General features: G+C 38.7%; 1 protein-coding gene across 1 annotated transcript in view; it reads right to left on the bottom strand.

The window, feature by feature from the left end:
- LOC117504818 overlaps positions 1-14,724 on the bottom strand; it is a 3,434,143-nt gene that overhangs the window by 296,591 nt on the left and 3,122,828 nt on the right. The window lies entirely within an intron of this gene.

Below are 14,724 nucleotides of genomic sequence, written 5' to 3'. Positions count from 1 at the left end.
GATTGTATGGAGCCATTTTTTTAAACTGGCAGCTGACCTCATTGCTGAGCCCTTAACTCTCATTTTTAATCTGAGTCAGCACAAACACATTTCCTAAAGTTTGGAAACCTGTGTTTGTTCTACCAAATTAAAAGGAGCTGAACTGTTGTGTGTTGGGGGGGCGTGGCTGGCTGTGTTGGTGTTCTTTTCTTTTCTTTGCTCTCCAGGTGGCATGAGGGCTGATTTGTCTGTGGAGAAAGTGCTGGCTGAAGAGTCCTCACCCTTATTAGCGTCATGTGGAACACCTGTGGCAGGGGCTCACGTGCGGCCTTGAAGACTTGCAGCTGAAGCAGATAATTGGATGGCGTTCTGCATATAAGTCATGTGTGATTTGAGCAGAACTGCCGGGAACTCGACCTTGTGATGTTCGTTTGTGAGACGCTGAGGACCGCGCCTGGGTTTGACATATCGAGCCCGTGAAGCAGGGAAGGGTGAGGACACATGCTGTCAGCACACGCTAAAGGTAATTAAGTGATTAAGTAAGTGTTGATAGTATCTTGGTGTTTTGTTACACAGTAAACTGAGATTGTGAGGAGAATTGTGCAGCTTGCTTCTCACTGCGGTGGCGTGCAGGATAAGTGATCCTCCACCTGTTGTGAGAGGCTGCTCATTTGCATAAAGTTAAAAAGAAACATTGACCTGGGTGTGTTGCTGATGGCGTGTGTTATGCGAAGGATGGAGTTGTATCTGCTGACTCGCCTCACCTTCTCTTTGCTCCACAGAGAATCGGTTCGTCGTGTCCACCTGGGGGGGTTTGGCGGTGGTAGTGAGTCCAGGAGCGCCGGGCTTTAATCTTTGCGGGCGCTGGTGAACGTGCCACTTATCACTCCACCAGAGGGACGCTTTTATGTTTACATTTGTAAGCACAGGTGAAAAATAAATAGTTTCTGTTGGGAACCGCCTTCTGGTTATTTTTACCGCTGGGTTCTGTCAGACGCAGGTCCGCTCCTCAACCCGCGTCGACGCATAACACTGAACCCTCAATTCTGAGCAATATGGGCCTATTTCAAATTATGAACTCTGGCGAAAGTATTTGAAAAGCTTGTTTGTGATCAATTGAAGGAATATTTGGAATTAAACAACATTCTAAACCCTCTTCAGGTGGGCTTCAGGAAGCATCACAGCACTGCTACTGCAGCCTTAAAAGTTTTGAATAACGTGTTTGAAGCACCGGACTCAAGAAAGTTTTGTGTTGCTTGTTCATTGATCTATCTAAGGCTTTTGACACTGTGGATCACAGTCTCTTGCTTGAAATTCTTCTAAGAAAAGGCATTTCCAACAAGCTGTCACTTGCTTTGCACAGTACTTGGCGGGTAGGGCACAATGTGTTCAGATGGCTGGAGTTTGTTATTCCTTCCTTGAGGTCACAAAAGATGTACCTCAAGGTTCCGTGTTCGGACCCATTTTGTTCACAATTTAGATTAACGGAGTGGCTATACGTCCAACCATTTGTTCAATAAAGTAAATACGCGAGCATATATGTCCAACCACAACCAACCAATGAGCGCACTTGTTAGTTCACTTCCGGTTTCAATGCGGGGAAAAAAGGCGGATATTTTCTCGCCAGGTGTGGGAGGGATTGCAGCCCGTGGAAGGGCTGTGATCTAAAGCGGTTCTGTTTGGCTCATCACACCCAGGGAACTGTGTCAAACTAACAATATCTTACAGGCAACAAGCAGCATTTTGTTCATAAAAACTGTTTCGTCGTCATTAACAGGCTTCCGTTCAAAATGGTTACGAAGATTGTGTTTTTTTTTAAACAGTAATTAAAGACGGCGCCGTTAAATGTGTCAAACATACTGCAATAGAGTCTTATAAAAAAAATGGTGTAAAAAATGTAGTTTAGATGCACAAAACATGGTCAAATGCACGATCACGGTTGGGCGAATAAGGTAAGACATTATATTTATCTGCCCAACGGTTGGGCGAATAGCCTTTGCCTTACATTAACTGATCTGTGTGTAAATTTATGACATGCCTCTTCTCATCTTATGCAGATGACATGGTAATTTATTGCTCTAAATCAGTTACACATGCATTTGAATTCTTGCAGTTAAGCCTTTGATGGTTCACTGGAGAAATTGAAATTTGTTGTAAAATGTTGAAAAATCTAAAATAATTATTTTTCAAATTCACTGGGTTCTTGTGAGGACATACCAGTTATTAAAACTGTGCAAGGTCAGATTCTTGAGTAAGTCACTACGTACAAGTACTTGAGATTAATAACAAAATAAATAAATAAATAAAATAAAAATTTCTTGCATGGACTTTGGGAACTGATTTAGGGTCATTTTGGGGTGCTGAATCCGAATCAGAGCTCAGATGTTCTCCATCACATCACATTTTTTTGCAATCTGCATTTCCATATTGATGGATTACGCAAAAGTTGCTCATTCACTCACAAGTTGACTCCACTAATCGTGCACAAAAGCAGCTTCAAAAGCATCATTTTTAAAAACAAGGTTCACGAAATGTCAAGAGCCGTAATACTGTTTACAGTGCCGAAGACGTGTGCAAGACTGCAGCTTTTGCTTCAATGCTTCATACATGAAAAATGCTTTCATATCTCAAAACCTGGTGTGGAGAAACTCTGTAGTGATGTTCAGAAGTAGAAATCACATTAAGCCATTGCGAACACTGAACTTTAATAGACCTATGTGAAGCTGCTCCCCCAACTTAAAATATTAAAATAGCACTGTGCTTGTGATATATATATATATATATATATATATATATATATATATATATATATATCCTCCTGGTAGTCAGGAGGATATGAGGGCCATCCTAATAGATGTACATAGTACAGTACGGTGCACTGAACAGCACATTTACAAGAAAGACAGCTGAACAGAAAAATCCTACAGCAACAAAACGCAGCAGCCAATCACATCAACCAAGCCAGCTGATGATGTCCTGTAGCCTATTAGTGGGTGTTTTCACCTCAAAATTACCCATTAAACTCCTCCCTCTGACAATCATTAACAGCTGTCCCCTCCCTGTCTCACTGTGTCTCGTTAGTCCTCCTTTTTATGCTCCTCAAATGTCCAATAATAACGTGTCTGCAGCAGCTCACATGTACAAGAACTCTTCCACTCAGAATATGCAATAAATCATGTGTTTGTGATATTACCAACACTATCAAGGGCCATAATTCACTGTCAGTGTTAAGTTTTTTTTAATGTCTTCTTTTCCGGATAAATTTTGAAATGTATTTCCTTCTAATATAGCTATTTTTATTAAGGAGCAGCGTGGGTGTAAGTGTGCTTGCTTCCAAAGCAGAAGGTCACCGGTTCAAGACCACACGTGCCCATTTCCATGTCATGAGGTGTTGTGTCAGGAAGGGCATCAACATGCAGATAGATAACAGATCTACTGTGGTAACCCTGAGCAACAAGAGAGTCTGAAAGAACTTACAATGGTTATTTTTCCGATTCAGTCTCCTGTTCTCATGTCGACTTGAATCTCTGTTTATCTGTGCAGCTGAAACATCAGTGGTTTCCTTCAGAATAAATTAAGTCTTCTAATTCTAACTGGTTATCAGGGTGCTGCATTTTGAAGCTCAGTGTTTCTACAACAAAGTGAACAATGATGCTTCTTACATTAGAGATTTGCATCACTGTGATTTAGGATTTTGAGTGAAACCATGGTGTTGTGCAGTTTGGAGTCATGATGTTGATACATGAGCTTCAGATTGTTATGAATTGTGCGCATATACATTAGTGTTCAGAATAATAGTAGTGCTATGTGACTAAAAAGATTAATCCAGGTTTGATATATTTCTTATTGTTACATGGGAAACAATGGTACCAGTAGATTCAGTAGATTCCTCACAATCCAACAAGACCAGCATTCATGATATGCACACTCTTAAGGCTATGAAATTGGGCTATTAGTAAAAAAAAAAAAAAAAAAAAAAGTATAAAAGGGGGTGTTCACAATAGTCGTAGCATCTGGCTGTTGACGCTACAACTCAAAAACTATTATGTTCAAACTGCTTTTTTTTAGCAATCCTGTGAATCACTAAACTAGTATGTTAGTTGTATAACCACAGTTTTCATGATTTCCTTCACATCTGCAAGGCATTAATTTTGTTGGTTTGGAACAAGATTTTGCTTGTTTACTAGTGTGCTTGGGGTCATTGTCTTGTTGAAACACCCATTTCAAGGGCTGTCCTCTTCAGCATAAGGCAACATGACCTCTTCAAGTATTTTGACATATCCAAACTGATCCATGATACCTGGTATGCGATGTTTAGGCCCAACACCACAGTAGGAGAAACATGCCCATGTCATGATGCTTGCACCACCATGCTTCACTGTCTTCACTGTGAACTGTGGCTTGAATTCAGAATTTGGGGTCGTCTGACAAACTGTCTGCAGCCCTTGGACCCAAAAAGAACAATTTACTCTCATCAGTCCACAAATATTCCTCCATTTCTCTTTAGGGCCAGTTGATGTGTTTTCTGGCAAATTGTAACCTCTTCTGCATTCTTTTATTAACAGAGGGGACTTTGCGGGGGGATTCTTGCAAATAAATTGCTTCACACAGGCGTCTTTCTAACTGTCACAGCACTTACAGGTAACTCCAGACTGTCTTTGATCATCCTGGAGCTGATCATGGTGAGCCTTGCCATTCTGGTTATTCTTCTATCCATTTGATGGTTGTTTTCCATTTCTTCCACGTGTCTTGTTTTTTTTTTGTCTATTTTAAAGCATTGGACATCATTGTAGATGAACAGCCTATAATTTTTGCACCTGCGTATACGTTTTCCCCTCTCCAATCAACTTTTTAATCAAACTACGTTGTTCTTCTGAACAATGTCTTGAATGTCCCATTCTCCTCAGGCTTTCAAAGAGAAAAGCATGTTTCAACAGGTGCTGGCTTCATCCTTAAATAGAGGACACCTGATTCACACCTGTTTGTTCAAACAAAATTGACAAACTCACTGACTAAATGCCACACTACTATTATTGTGAACACCCCCTTTTCTACTTTTTTTTTTACTAATAGCCCAATTCAAACCTTAAGAGTGTGCATATCATGAATGCTTGTCTTATTGGATTTGTGGAATCTACTGGTACCTTGTTTCCCATGTAACATAAGAAATATACTCAAAACCTGGATTAATCTTTTTAGTCACATAGCACTACTATTATTCTGAACACTACTGCAGTTCTATTTTTTTGTGCATAAAATAGGAAAAATGGTATCGATAGTATCGATTGATCAAGCTGAACTGTCCTTCATTTATCATCAGTTTGTCTTATTTATTTTTGCTGATATTTGGTGTTCAGTCTATAATAAGAACTCCAACACAAACTAACAGCTATCATTTGGATTGTGGTGGAGTTGGTCTGAAATAACGTTAGTGGGACAAACCTGCTCTGGAGCAGTGAACTTCAGAGATTGAAAACAGCATCCAGGCACGTTGACTAGTTTCTTCTCTTCTTTAAATCCACTTGTTTCTTCTTGCTGCGCTCTGTTTCTTTTACCAACTCAACTATCTCAGCCAGAGAGACCACAGAGAGGGCCACACTCCCACAAAATGACATAATCTGGACGCCATTTTGAATTGTGTGTAACTGGGGCAGCTTGGCTGCTGCGAGTGGAGTGATGTTTTGTAACAAAACTTCTCTTGAGTGTACGACAAGCTACTGTAATGCACTATTTGACTTTAGAACACAAGGAACTACTATTACAAACGTTTAAACAGCTGTTATGATTGTGGAGTGTACAGAGTGGAAAATAAGGTGCTGTAAGTATCTTATAACCTAGGCAGCCTGATCTCAACACAATGATCTTACCTGATGATGAATAGATCTTGTTCAATGCATATCTAAAGACATCTTATGTAGATAACTAGATTACAAGTGGCCTCACACATGTATAAATTCATTAGAATGTCAAGAAAAGGATGCATTAATTAATGAGTTGGTGGTATTTAACATGGACATATTAATATACATCCATGGTGCTAATAAGCAGCCAACATTAACTCATTATGAAGACCACACTAAGAGTGGATATTCCATATCATAACACTGACACAAGAAGGCAGCAAAGTAGCCAGTATTTTTCTAACTTTGTATTGCATGATGTAGATAGCGAATCTGTCTGGCAGTGTCTGCAATCATCACACTGAGGCTATACAGTTTACAGTTATATAATATGATATGGTTAAGCCCATACAGATTTTAAGGGTATGAACTTCATAATGCTTGTTGCAATGCTCTTTTATGTTCCATGGGATTCACCTGCTTAATTTCACGTGATGCGGGATTGCAATTATTAATTTAGCGGGATGCAGGATCCAATAATTATGCGTTCCATGGGACTGACATTTATTTTCATGGGATTCATTTTTTTCTCTATTAATTTCACATGAACTGGGAATGACTTTTTAATTTTTACAGGATGTGGGATGTACAATTTTTTAACAAAAATAATGATGGGATACGTTCTGAGACAAATTATTTTAGCAGGATGCGTTCTGCAGCTTATTAATTTAACAGGCTGTGGTTTCCACACCCCCACCCCAAACACCCCCCCCCCCCCCCCCCGTCAAGTGGAGGCCCCATGCTTGATAAATGTCAAAACTTCTGTTATTAATGAACAGTTTTTACCATGCATGGAACTGCTGCCATGGTCATCTGTTACAGCAGCTCGTCCTCGGTCATGTGGCTGCTTTCTCGTCACATCACCACTCTTTGGGGGGTTGGGACACTCAATTAACCATGGTATAGCATTTGGCAGCAATCCAGATTTCCTGTAAGAATATCTTATAATTAGGATTCATTACAAAAGTTGGCATATCTATATATAGTTCAAGGATTGTTCTATCTTATTTACTAGTTATTTTAACCCTACCAATGTCTTGGGGTAAGCTGTAGGGGCATTACACTGAATTCATCCTTAAACAGAACAACCAGCTTTCACATTTGACATTTATATACTACACCACACAACGTACCTTTTTAGAGGGCATTTACCACAATTTGACAATATGAAGTGGTAAATTCTCATTACTGTCACTAACAGTAATTAGACTCTTTTTTTTGAAAGTTTAATTTATTTTTATTTATTATTAATCTATATTGGTGGCAAAATAGAGTTATGGAGCCGTAACAACACAGACTAAAGTGAGCATTTTTTAAAATTACCTGTCATTGGGGTTCTTGAATTGGGAAGTAGCAAAATGATCACTGCAAACTCGGCGCCACCTCAGTTGATCTGGACTTTTCCCTAGCAGGTCCTCTCGACGCAGGTTTTGAACCCATGCTGCACACCTAAAATAATTTACTGAAGTTGCAGGTTATTTATTCACACATGATATAAAAATAAAAGCAAATTATTCACATTTAGTCATTGGATGGAATGCAACACTCACTGACAGCAGCTGCTTCATTAATGATTAATGATCTATTGCTACTTGGTTTGGCAAGGATCTTAGAATCTTTATTAGTTTAGGTATCAACATGTCACTTTAGACTTATTGTCTGTCCAGTTTTACCTTTGCTGTGTGTGTGTTTGTGTGTATACCACCATTAACCTTCTCAGTGACAGTTACTGCCTCCATTTTCATTTACAAGTTTGTAGTACTATGGCAGCTCTGGTTACACTATAAATGCTATATATATATATGGCCATTATACTTAGATCATAATGTTTCTCATAACCGGGCTTGTCTGCCTTTCATGAACAGTACTGAATAGCACTGATTAGTAGTCAATACTAAACAAGCACATGGCTCACCTCATTTTGTCCTTTGGAAAGGAGTAGAATGCCACTTCCTTGTTTGTTTTAGTGTACTTGGTGCAATTGATAGATGAACACTCAGTTCCTTTAGATCTTGATGTTTTTCTGATGTTGCTGGTTATGATAGTTATGATCCATGGTGAAGAAAAAATGCACATAACTGCAAACTTTTGTCTCTAATATGATTCTAGAGTGACACAGACTGTCATTGTGCATCTATAGCAACACCCACTTACACACATGCAACATGGCGACCGACGCTCAGCCAATTACAATGTAGCATAGAGGAAGTCGGCCCTCTCTATGGTTCTCTCGATCTCAGCATTAGCAGCAGCTATCCGCTGTTTCAACAACCTTCTCAGCTGTTCAACCTTTTCGCGCTAACTTCGCCTTTTCTTCTTCTTCCGGTTTACTGTCGACCTTGTGCTTCTGGGGCGCTTCAAAAACATATTCGAGGATCACAGAGATACGATGATCTGTTCACTGAAGAGTTTCAACGTCTCCACTAACTAGCTTAGCCACGGACGACAACAGGAACAGTTCTTCGTGTGATTTTTTTTTATATCGGTTGGCAAATCAACATACGTTCATAGCGCTACCTTCTGGACTGGAGCATAGTACACTGGACACCCTTGGTGTCATTTTTCCCCATTTCTTTACCGAAACAGCCGAAATGAAAAATGCTGACACCTTCTCCATAAGGAACTTTTTTTTTCTTGTATATCTCTTTGGCCTTGCATTTTGTTCGTTTGTTTGTTATTGTATTTGTTGAAATAAAGTTTTGAAGAAAAAAAAATGCCGAAATGACCGCCTTTTCTGGGCGTAGCAATGTTGAGAACCCCGCCCACACTGAGTCACAATGAACTCTACATAAAAAGGTTAAAAAGGAAACCTTTATTTGACATCTCAAAATACAAGAATAAACAAGCATATAAATGCAAACAATTAACTCAAAATAAACACAATCACTAATGTAACATCGAATATATCAAAATGTATCAGTAAAAAGAAAAGAGAGAGAGACAGAGAGGAAAAAAAAGAAATGTAAAAGGGCGTAAGGCACAACAAACTCAGCCAAGGTCTATTAGTGATAAGTCTCCAAGGTTCACCTTCAATTCACTTTTTTTATTATGTGTTAACTTACACGTATTTATATACCAATTAAAGCAATTAATTCTACCAGAAATATTTCAAATTTTTCAAAATTCTCATTTTGTGCAAGTAAAATTTGCCAATTAACAACATTCATTACAAAAGAGAAAGGCTTATCATTGCATTCAAATCTTGTAATAATATCTTCAAGCCAACTATGATGGCATGTCTAGTTTTTCAGATGTAGTTTTATTCATACATAAAGGGGTGGAGCCTGGTGGCTCCGTGCGTGACGAAAAAAAGCCTGAACACGCCCCTCTCCCCAAATCCAGAACACTGACTGTGTTTATTAACTCGTATTTTTGGGGACTGCACAGTGGTTCTCATAACGGTTTAATTTGGTGTAAAGAGAAAAAGTTATTCGCCGCCATATTTCCTTATCATTCCTGAAGTGCACCAACGACAGCTGGTAAAGGTGCTACACCCGTTAGCATACAACATGAAATAAGACGAGAGTTTCACTCAGCGTCAGTGTTGCAAGAGCGACATCTTGGGCGATCCGTTGTGACATTTCACCGCACAAGCCGTATTATTACAGTTTTTTTTTATAATAAAATACTCAAAACAGACACAAGCGAGCAGCTGCATTTCGATGGACATTGCGAGGGGAGGAGTCGATAGACAGTCGCTGTCACTCAAAGCAACCACGCCCACAATTATACAGAATTTTTAATACTAAGAACATAGAAAACAAAAAATCACTCCCCGTAAAGTTGTCATGGAGGAGGGAGACTATCTACAGAGACCAAACCGTTTTTTTTGTTTTGTTTTTTTTTTTGTACCAGGCTGTGTCAACATGTTTATTTCTGCTCTAAATGTGGACATTTTAAAATTGGCTTCGATGGGAAATTTCGTGTTTTGGAGCCAGTCTCAAGCGGCCAGTTAAGGAACTTCGAGAAAAAAATGACTTACGCAACAGGACAGGGGGAAAAGGGATTAAAATAAGTTATATTCTCTGTCTGAACTTAGTGCTGTCTTGTGTCTTCCTGTTGCACTTTCTCCAGAGTTGAATGTTTACTTCTCCCAGTTCTGTCTCCTGCTCTTCACTTCTTGTATTTCTCTTTGTATAATTGTATTCTCTTTTGGAGTTTGTGTTATTCTTGCTTGTTATTATTAGATATTTCGTTTAAATAATATTATTATTATAAATATTTAAATAATATTTCTGATCTAATGTGAACACTGTCACAATGCAAATATAAAACTTCAGTTTATTGTAATTTCTTTTCTAGGAATATTGTCCTCGGTAAGTGGCTTCAGAAAAACTTGACAACAAAAATTCATATTGGAAAATTGAACACACTGAAAACAGATTAAACCTTCAATCAAGACTTTCATAAAGACTTGATTTCTATGTTAATATTAAAATTGTAGCATAACTGTAAACAGATTTTCCCCAAGATCAGCTGTCCTCCATATATAGTACAAATGACCACATCTAGAACCCGAGGTTCCCCAAGGAGTCAACACCCTAGTTTATGCAGATCATTACATCAGCAAAATAACAGAGCAGCTAGTCTGCTTCTGTGTAAGCCTGATTATGTCAGATCTCAGAAGGTCTTGTCTTGTGCATGTCAGGATATAAATCAAGCTGCCACACTTCATGGTCTCTCTTGGATCAATAGGTTCCTCTTCACTGTCAAATTTTCATTTTGTTTTCATTTTAAAGTTGTCTCATTATTACCTGCAAATGCACAGAGGGTGATCTACAAATATCGCTTGATTTGCACATGTGCTTTGTGATCCACAAACACAAATTTCTGATTTATAACTTGTGTGTTGGTTTTTAAAAATAAATGTGTATTTGTAAATATGTAATTTTGTCATTTGTAAAAAAAAGAAAAAAGGCATTTGCAAAACTGAAAATTCTATTTGTGAAGTGTGATTCAGCATTTGTGAATTGCTGATCACATGTATTCATGATCCAGAATTTTGAGACATTCTGAGTGCAGAGCTGTATTTGAGACTAACAAGTATCTACATTGCTATTACTGCTCCCATTCAGTACATGGCATCGTTGTTCTATGTATTTGATAAATTCACTTGCGTTGAATGCAGCAACAGAGGGGGCGGAGATTTCAAAGTCGATCTTGGCTTTGCATCAGGAAAAAGCCTAGCCTGAACACTGCCATAATGGCGGTGTCGCAGACCGAACAGTCCCCCCTAAAAATCGGTCCTCCCTGCCTTCAGTGCACATGCGTCATTAGCCGCGGTTCACTGATTATCACTTCGTTTCTGCTACAAACTGCAGTCCAGTCATCATCTATCTCAGCGACAGATATCTGAAGCTTTTGTAAAACAATAATTTCCACATGAATTCAGCATTATTTCACCATAAAAGACGGAGGAAGCGATAAGAGCGCAGCAGCTACATGAGCTGCTAACTGATGCGTTCACTGTGCATCTGTCATTTCAAAACGTCACAGAGTGTCGCATTGTTTCTGCTTAAAACTGACTTTAGAATGATTTAAAAGGTTTTACCTTGTCGTCTGATGGTTAATAACCACATTAATCCATTTGATCGTTTTGGGTGAAGAGACTCCGTCTCAGATGAGCTGCTGAGGTCCGAAAGTATTTAGACATACCCTCAAAATATTTCCCATAAGATATGTGCAATATTTTCACTTTGCAAAAATGACAAGAGTTGCAACTAATGTCAACAATAGTCACAGCAGAATCAACTTTGAAATGTATGTCCTTTTGTCAGCTGTTCAATTTGTTTATTTTTTTGCATTGTTGTAATGTATTGGTATTTATTGTTTTATTACTGAAATTCATTTTGTTTTTTGCTTTGACTCCTGGGACAGACTGATATAAATATTACTCACAGTGAGAAATGTGTTATCTGTCAGTATATAAGTCACACAAATCTTTACCAACGGCTGTAAATTCTGTAATAGTCATTTTAGTGTTTACACTTTTGTTTAAACAGACTTTTGAATGAAGCCTGAAGTACAAGCTGAAATGTTGACAACAGTGTGTCAACTGTATCAGGGGACAGAAATTTGCTGGAAATATTTTTGCTGGAAGCTCTGGTTCTCCTCCAAAATGTAATGACAATCTGTAGAATTTTTTTCACCCCTTATCAGAAAACATAAAATTCAGGAACATGCTCAATTTTGGGTGAATTTGATAGTTTTCATGACCAACAGTTGATATTTCCCTCCAAATTCAAATTTCAAAATTCTGCATTCAAAAACAAAGCTTTGACAAATCAAACAAAACCATGAGAACTAAAACCAATCAGAAACTGGAGGAAAAGAAGCATTTTGGGTTAATTTTATTATTTTCCAAACAACTAGTCTAGATTACAACATAATTCTTAATTTTGTGAGGAAGAATTGTGAACAGTGATTCAATTAATCAAATAAAACAATCTGAATCAAAATCCATTTAAAAATGAAATAATAAATATTTTGGGTGAATTTCACCCCAAAGAAGTCCACATTTTCTCTAAAATTTGTGATTTCATATTTCCGCAAGGAAGTATTGTGAACAATTTTTAGATTAATTGAATTGACCATCATATGCACAGCGACTCCTGCTGGCCATCATTACACTTAGATGAAGGAAACAAACAAACAAACAAACAAAAAAAAACAGATCATCAAAATCCATTAAGAACTGAAGAAGGAAAAACCATTTAGGTGAATTTCAGATTATTGGATGGATTTCTTTCTAATAGAATGCAATGAGCCTCATTAGGCCGATGGTCTAGTGGTTAAGCGTTGGGCTTGAGACCAGAGGATCCTTGGTTCAAATCCCAGCCTGACCAGAAAATCACTAAGGGCCCTTGGGCAAGGACCTTAATCCCCTAATTGCTCCCAGTGTGTAGTGAGCATCTTGTATGGCAGCACCCTCCCATCAGGGTGAATGTGACACCAATAACACGTACATCAAAATCCACCAAAAATTTGTAAGGATCATCCACATCAAGATCAGTCCATCTGAATTTCTTCCCTAACTCCTTGTTTGTTGCAGCATTGTTATTGGTGTTTATGCAGATTGTCCAGACTGTATCAGTTGCAAAACACAGGAGAAAAAGGTCTTTTGGACTTTGGGGTGAAAGCGTATCTACCTGGACTCCTGGTGTGCTATGTTGGAATCTGCTAACTGCTGGAGCAGTGTCTACATCCTCCTCCATGTTCCAGCAGTCAGAGCTGGGGCGTGGCTCTGCTGCACATCCGCAAGGAGATCTGGATCTGGATAGAGAAGCGCGTGCTCCGACCCTCATGTGCTCTACACACACTCAGATCTCTGTGTGCATGATGGATCCACCTGCTCTGATTGCTCGTCCAGAACAAAAAAGGGATTGTCTCCATCATTAGAAGCCTCACTGTCTTGTTCAGACTCTGAGGACACACTGCACACACCAGCTTCCTCTAGTTAAAAAAAAAAAAAAATGAAGCGCTTGCTCAACATTCCTAAGATGCTTCATTTTTACAAAAAACACACCACCACGACACATGCTAAATACTCCACCACGGACTAAATAAACACACAAAACACGCTAAATATCTCTCGAATACAACAACTCTCATCACTGTCTCTTTTCTCTCTCCTCACCCAATCACCCACTGAAAAGTTGATTATTTTGTCCAAATTCAAAATTCTGCAATGAAGAACAGAGCATTAATGAATCAAACAAAACCATCAGAATTAAAATTAAAACAACAATGCTGAAAATCAAAGGCACGACCAGTGGAAGTAGGTTGCAGCGGGTTCATAACCACCTCAACATCCGGGGTACTCAGGGAGATGGGAGTGCGAGGGAAGGCCCACTAGCAGGCAATTATAGACTTCTCCGAGGCTGTTCAGAAGAGGAGCCAGGGTTGTAAATGAAGAGAAAGGACTCCGACTGGGCTTTCAAGTGAGTTGTTGGCACCTAGGGAGTGAACCTGTGACACTGGGATCCACTGCAGAACCCTCTATCGTGCAGCAGATAAGAGATTATTTACAGTGGAATTGTTCAAATGGTGAAACAAGCACCAAATTTGGCACAAATACTCCTTAAACATTAGTCTTTTGAAAAAAACCCACTTGCCACTTGAATTTTCAGAAGGCAGCCAGGTAGGGGTCAATTGAGGATTTCCACAGGGATCAAAAATTGAAAATGCTCTCATCATATTGAAACTTTGTCTGATCATAACGATTCCAAAATGGTACAGTTTGGGCTATCTACAGATTAATGTTCTGGAGTTACGGGGTAAAAACAGCAAGAATGGTGACAAAGGTCAGTTTCAGTTTGTGCAGAGGTCAAAAGTTAAAGTTACTCCAATTTTGGTAAAAAAAAAAAAGTGGTGCAAATTATTGGTTGAGCTAATAGTATTATTAAATGGAATAGTTTTGACTGTGTTGAATGCTTGGTCTCCACAGTAAAGGTCAAACAATGTTGACGTCCATTGGATTCTATGACATGTGACATGTTACCCCATAACTATGGATGGCACATGGTGCAAACTATTCCTTTTTGAAACCCTAATAACTCAACTAATAATTTGCACCACCTTTTACCAAACTTGGAATAACTAACTTTTGACCCCTGTACAAACTGAAACTCACCTTTGTCACCATTCTTGCTGTTTTTACCCCATAACTCCAGAACATTCATTTGTAGATAGCCCAAACTATACATTTTGGAATCGTTATGATCAGACAATAATATGATGAGAGCATTTTCAGTTTTTGACCCCTGTGTAAATCCTCAATTGACCCCTATCTGGCTGCCTTTTGAAAATTCAAGTGGCAAGCGGGTTTTTTCAAAAGACTAATGCT

This window comes from Thalassophryne amazonica, chromosome 23 (assembly GCF_902500255.1).
Source record: "Thalassophryne amazonica chromosome 23, fThaAma1.1, whole genome shotgun sequence".
NCBI classification, from domain to species: domain Eukaryota; kingdom Metazoa; phylum Chordata; class Actinopteri; order Batrachoidiformes; family Batrachoididae; genus Thalassophryne; species Thalassophryne amazonica.
Note: the sequence above shows the minus strand (reverse complement) of the source record. Positions and strands in the feature narration are given on the sequence as shown.